Below are 6339 nucleotides of genomic sequence, written 5' to 3' on the forward strand. Positions count from 1 at the left end.
TGTCCATCATGTGTGATTGAATTCTTGGCAAATTATGTGAAGTAAAACACCGAAAAGAAGAAAATGAGATGAAGTGATTTCAAAGTTTAAGCTTTGTTTTAAGTCCTGTATGTAATAAACTCAGAGAGGATGATAAGCTGGACATCGGTCGATAGACGTCAGCAGCAATGATTGGATGTCACAATGGATGAGACCAGATGTAATCTCAGAAGCTGTCATGTCCAGAGGAGCGAGTGGGGGAGGCAAAATGGCAAAGAAGTGTAAAAGAAGGCACCCAGGACCTTTTGGAGCTGCCACTTCCTCTGGTTCTTGGAATGATTAGAAGATTTGGCCCGCGGAGCCCACAGGTAGAAATCAGAGCAAGTTACAGCAGAGGAGCAACCAAGGCCAGTACAGTGAAAGTTTTGTCTTGTTCCCTGAACATTTTTGACATGTGGGACTATAAAGTCAAGAAGATCTGGATTCCAGCTGTTTCTTTCAATCCTTTCCTGTTGGATTGTATCCACACAGAGACAACGGGCACGTCCTGGCCGACATCTGCAGCTTCTCTCCAGTTTCTCTCCTCACAAAGATTAGAACATAACGAGACAATGGACGCAAAGCAGAGCAGTGATGTAGGACACAGAAGTAAAACAGGAAACATAACACAGAGACACGGAGTTGACAAGGGGATATGTCTGACAGGGAACACAGACAGAAACCAAAGACGAGATTCAAAATAAGACAAAAAGACTATTAATAATAACCAACATAAAACACTGGGTCACTGAGCCAGGACCATGACACCCAGGTGGGAGAGGGGTGTCGCTCTGCAAGCGTGGTCCAGTGTCCTGTCCCCTGGTAGGACCTTTAACATGTTGGTGGAATTTGGGGAGTACAGATTTCAAACATGCCTCATGAAAGTCCCCGACAACAACATGGACGCCCTCAGAGTGCTCTCGCTGCTGTTTGCTGATAATAAGTTGGAGGTGATTGAGTGTTGAGCTCACCTCAGCATCAGGAGTGATGTAAACAATGGTAAGTATGGCTACAGTGAGCTCGCAAGGTAGACAGAAGGACCTACACCTAATTGGAATGGCCTGTAAGTCCACTGAGCAGTTACTGTCTACAATCCTACTGTTATGGCACCAGGCCTGGAGCACAGACGACAGTATCATTGAATATCATTTCATTCCAGGGTTCTATGATTTTTGTGTTTGCATCAACTTTTCTTTTAGACTTTAGAGAGAAGTGATGGGACTAATTGGATCAGCCAATCAAATAGTTTTGTGCTTCCACAGCAGCTCTGTCTCTGTCTCTGATCTTTACTGCTTCAGTTCTCTGTTGTCTTTGTCATCAGTCCAATGACACAAGAATCAGAGGTTTAACAGTGTGTGGCTCCCTCTAGTGGATGTTGTGGAGTATTCTGTTGTCTTTGCTCCAAAGGTTTTTGTACAGAGTTTTGCTGTTTCCTGTCACTGTGGGCCTCACAGCACAGTAGTACACAGCAGAGTCAGACAGCTGAAGCTTCTGGATCTTCAGAGGAACTGATGTCTTGTTGAATTCAGCATCAAATCTGTTTTTTGGGAAGTCTTGATCGTTGTCCTCTGATGCTGTGTCACGTCTTAAAACATATTTTGGAAATTTGTTAACTTCTTGTTTGTACCAGAACAAATATGGAAATGCAGAAGTTGTTTCATATTTGCAGTGAAGTGTAACTGTGTCTCCTTCAGCAGCAATGACATCTCCTTGTTCCTGGATCACTTTGTCTTCTCCTTTACACTCTGAGGAAGAACAGAACATGCAGAGGAAGAGATGGATCAATAAACATGATTGAAGTTATTGAAAAGTTCCACAGTGTAAAATGATTAAATCTCCTCTTTCTGTCCTTGTTGTGAATCGTGTGCAGAGGAAACATGTTGATGTTTGTATCTCACCAAAGAAAAGAGCAGCAAGAATAATCCACAGCCAATGTTCCATCTGTACAACAAGGTTTAAATCAACAGGAGAAACTAGCTGATGTTCAACATTCAGTCTGAGAATTGTTCTCTTCACAGCAGCACTTATTATTGACACAATGGTTGAACACAGTGAGAAGGAGAGCACCGCCTACTGGATGATGTCGCCCTCTAGTGGAGCGTCTCTGTGGGTTTGCTGTCACTGTGGGCCTCACAGCAGAGTCGATTAGATTTACAGCTGGAACAGTGATGAGCTCCATCAAACGTATCTGAAGGAGAGCATCACTCAGCTGATGGGCTCGTGTGAGTTCCTGGTTATATTTATCACTTCATGTAACATTTTTGACCTTGAAGAGATAAACCTGCTAAAAAAAACAACAGATTTTATCCAATAAGCTTAATCTGATGAGTTTAAGTTTATGCATTTTGAATGACTTTATTTAATAACTGTTCTTGTTTCTTTGTGTTTAAACGTTCCTACAGTTGGTTTGTGGTTCATTTTGACATATTTGCTTTTCTTCCACTAATAAATGTTTTGTCCTGATAAGTTTCACGTGCGACTGTGAACATTTAACATTTTCAGACATAAGCTGTGGGAGGAGGCTGGTTGAGAGCTCGACCTTGAATGGAAACACATCTTTTAAGTCTTTAACTTTGAGTGTTTTTGTGTGTTTCACTTGATGTGCAGTAGTGGAGAGAAAGCTACAGTGAAGATGATGTTACTGAAATTGTTTTCAGCTGATTATTTTATGTACAGGTACTAATCAGTGTTTTCCCGCTAAAGATGGCACCGGGTGTCATGGCATGCTGTCTCTCGGTTCTGAAAAGTTTATGGGGGTGTCCAAATTCATGGGCTGCATCCTCCTGAGGCCACATTGGTAGACCGATTACGTCACAGCGACGCGGCAAAGGCTCCGAAAAATGCGTCCTCCTTTTCCCCGAATTTGAAGGATGGGTCAGGTGTGTCCTTCGTGGCCCACCATATCCCAGAATTCATAGCGCGGCCCAGCCAAACTCCAGTTTCCAACAATTGCGGCCGCTACTAAGTTTTTAATATTACTCTTATTAATCTTTCTGGGTCACAAAATAAACTTTTAACATATTTTCAGGCGAGAATGTAGCTGAGTAAACCTCAAATATCTGCTCAGTTTATCAAGATATCGCATATTTGCAAAAGTGCTTCGAGGTTTTCAGAGACGTCTGTTACCCACCCGCTCGAGAGCTAGCTGGGAGCTCGAGGGTCACTAGCAGTAGGGTAGGGTGGCTGTAGCTCAGGTGGCAGAGCAGGTCAGCCACTAATCAGAAGGTCGGTGGTTCGATCCCAGGCTGCCTCCTGGCTGCATGCCAAATATCCTTGGGCAAGATACTAACCCTATGTTTGCCTACTGGTGGTGGTCAGAGGGCCCGGTGGCGCCTGTGTCCGGCAGCCTCGCCTCTGTCAGTGCGCCCCAGGGCAGCTGTGGCTACAATGTAGCTGCCATCACCAGTGTGTGTGTGAATGGGTGAATGAGTGAATGCGCTTTGGGGTCCTATGGACTAGAAAAGCGCTATACAAATGCAGGCCATTTAGCAGAGTTGGGTAATCCGATTACTTTTTTCAAGTAACGAGCAAAGTAAGGGATTACTATTGCAAAAAAGGTAATTAGATTACCGTTACTTTCCCGTAGGAACGCTGCGTTACTGCGTTACTAAAACCGTGATTTTCTTGCGAGAATGTCTCATGACAGTGACGTAAGCGAGTGCGAAGTTCGTGACAACAGCTGTGTGCAGATCAACAATGGATCATATATCGAGTGCGGAGAGAGTATGAGCGTGCAGCGTTTAAAGCGTGGAAGTACTGACCTTACTTTGAGTTTGATTCCATAAAAAGTGACGAAAACATTAGTGTCCGTTGTGCGTGGGAAGAAAACTTCTTTTTACAGCGAAAAAAACCCCTAAACTTCCGAGCAAGCACCGAGTAGCTACGACGTAATGGGAAACTCACAGAGAAACTCGCGGATTCTTCCACTGACCGCTGCAGCACACCTGCACCAGGGTAAACCTCCGCCTGCCCCACTCCTTCTTTACAGGTGAAAATAGAGCAACAGGACCGCTGAGTCTTTGACTTTATTTATTTTCTGTTGTGTTTTACTTGCATCTATTTGAAAAACTGAGTGTAAACAAAAAAAAAATATTTTATTTTATGTGCTGGAATGTGCAGAAAATAGGTTTAAATGTTAAACTAATTTCTTCCAGTCAGACAATGTTGCATATAATTAAATTTTTGCTTGATGCATAAAGTTAAAAGGTTAAAACTAATAAAACAAGTTTTAAAAAGAGACTTTCCATTTCTTTTCCTTCACTGAAAACGGAGATTTTCAAAAACTCCGGCCAGGGTGGATATTTTTGAAAACTCAGTTTTTGCATTTATGTGGACGAGAAAAACGGAGAAAACGCAGCGTCAAAGGTGTGCGCCTTTTTTGACGTCACACTGTGCGCCACGTTATTGTTTCGGTGAAATGAATTTCTACAATACTGTTACTTGTCCTCTCTGCAGTGTTTAAATGCTCACATATACACACACAGTTACTGTCCCTCCACACATACGACTCGGTTCTGCTTCTATGCCCCAGCTTTGTTTACTTTTTCCCACCGAGGCTTCTAGACTTCTGGTTGGCCAACATTTCTGCACGGTGAGGAATATATCGCCACCTGCTGCTTTGGCATGCTCCTAGCAGCGTTTTCCTTCCTTTCTGCCTTTACGTGTGGACGGGATTATTTTTTAAAACGAAAACGGAAAATCTCAGTTTTCAAAAATACCCGTGTACGTGTGGACGTAGCCGCAGTGTGGACCCACGAAAACGCAGACCTTCTAAAATGATGACGTATTTTAGTCATGTGATGCAGTCACGTGACCAAATAAACAAAGATAGCGGAGTGCATCATACAGCGGTTGTTTTGATTGCTCTCAATTTTGACAGCCCTAAAAAAGATGAATATCAGTTTGTACGTGCTCCAGCTTTTCTTCAATTCTTTAATTCTCACTCGCTTTTGCGCAGGACTGGAACGTCAGCGTTTTCATCCGTTTCAGTGTGGACGCACGACTCTGTGGAAACGACTGAAAACGCTACTGTGGACGCGGAGCGTTTTCAGATGAAAACACCGTTTTCAAATCTATCCAGGTACGTGTGGATGGAGCCTTAGACAACCTAAAAATGTTATTGTTTGGCTTTTTTCGCTGTTTTATTTGTTCGTGAGCAAATCGGTTTGACTGAGATCAAAGTTATTAGATGAAATTGGATAAAATAAAACATTTTTAATCCATCGGGTGGGTTCCTCTGGGGTTTCCACACAGCTGAATAAACGTCAAACAGAAAACGGATTAAACAGAAGTGTGAGACGGTCGAGAATTTACATCAGCGTCCTGTTATATTTTAGATAGCAAGGAGCAGACGGCGAGTTTATTAAACTCCACCGAGACAGCGGTGACGCAGATCTGAAGGCGAGACCGTCCAATTTCACAGCCGCATGCTTCCAATCTACCCGACCTTCTGAGGACCAGGCCCACGTGGACCGAGAAGGCCGGGTCCTCAGGAGGATGCAGCACATGAATTTGGACACCCCTTATATATTGTGTTCATAGTGGTGTCCCTGCTAGCTTTAAAACCCCAATCCCTGTTAGTGTATGAGCGAAAGCTGCTTCTTAATATCCGTGAGTCACTGCTGATGCTGCTGACTGTGAACTTTAATAATGCACTTCTTCAACTATTAGACTCTGTTGCTCCTGTAAAGAAGTTCAAATGTCATAAAAGGAACCCTGTCCCTGGCTAGATGAGGAACTGATGAATTTGAGAAGAAATTGTAGAAAAGCCGAGCGTCACTGGTGATGTTCCAGATTAGAAGTGTTTCTACAGGCTTGGAAAGACTTTGTCTTTTTTTCAATCATCAACGTCTGCAGCAAAAATCTCGCTATGAGTCATCAGGATAACTCAAAACTTTTACTCAACACTGTGTCACAAAGTAATTCAACTCTCTGCTGTTCAAATTTGACAGCTCATGGCTTTCTTATGTTTTTCAGAGAGAGGGCTGAAACACTTAGAAATCAGATTACTCCCTCCTCGGGCAGTTGGTCAGACTACTCAGCTGATTTGTCCTTTGGCGTTGATCAAGTGTTCTCTGACTTCAAGGTTATTTCCCCGTCTGGATTCACTGCCTGTTTTAAATCAGCTGTGGGAGTCTTGAAAAAGCCTGGACTGGATGTTGACATGGTTGAAAACCATAGACTCATCTCACATCTGTCTTTTTTGTCGAAGGTCTTTGAAAAAGTTGTTTTTAAGCAGCTCACTGAGCATCTGTCAACAAAAAACCTGATAGGCTTGAACATTTCATCGGAGTCACAGGAATGTTTTCTCATGGCTGAGGT

The sequence above is a fragment of the Perissodus microlepis genome, chromosome 18 (genome assembly GCF_051167445.1).
Source record: "Perissodus microlepis isolate ML-2025 ecotype Zambia chromosome 18, ASM5116744v1, whole genome shotgun sequence".
Taxonomy (NCBI): domain Eukaryota; kingdom Metazoa; phylum Chordata; class Actinopteri; order Cichliformes; family Cichlidae; genus Perissodus; species Perissodus microlepis.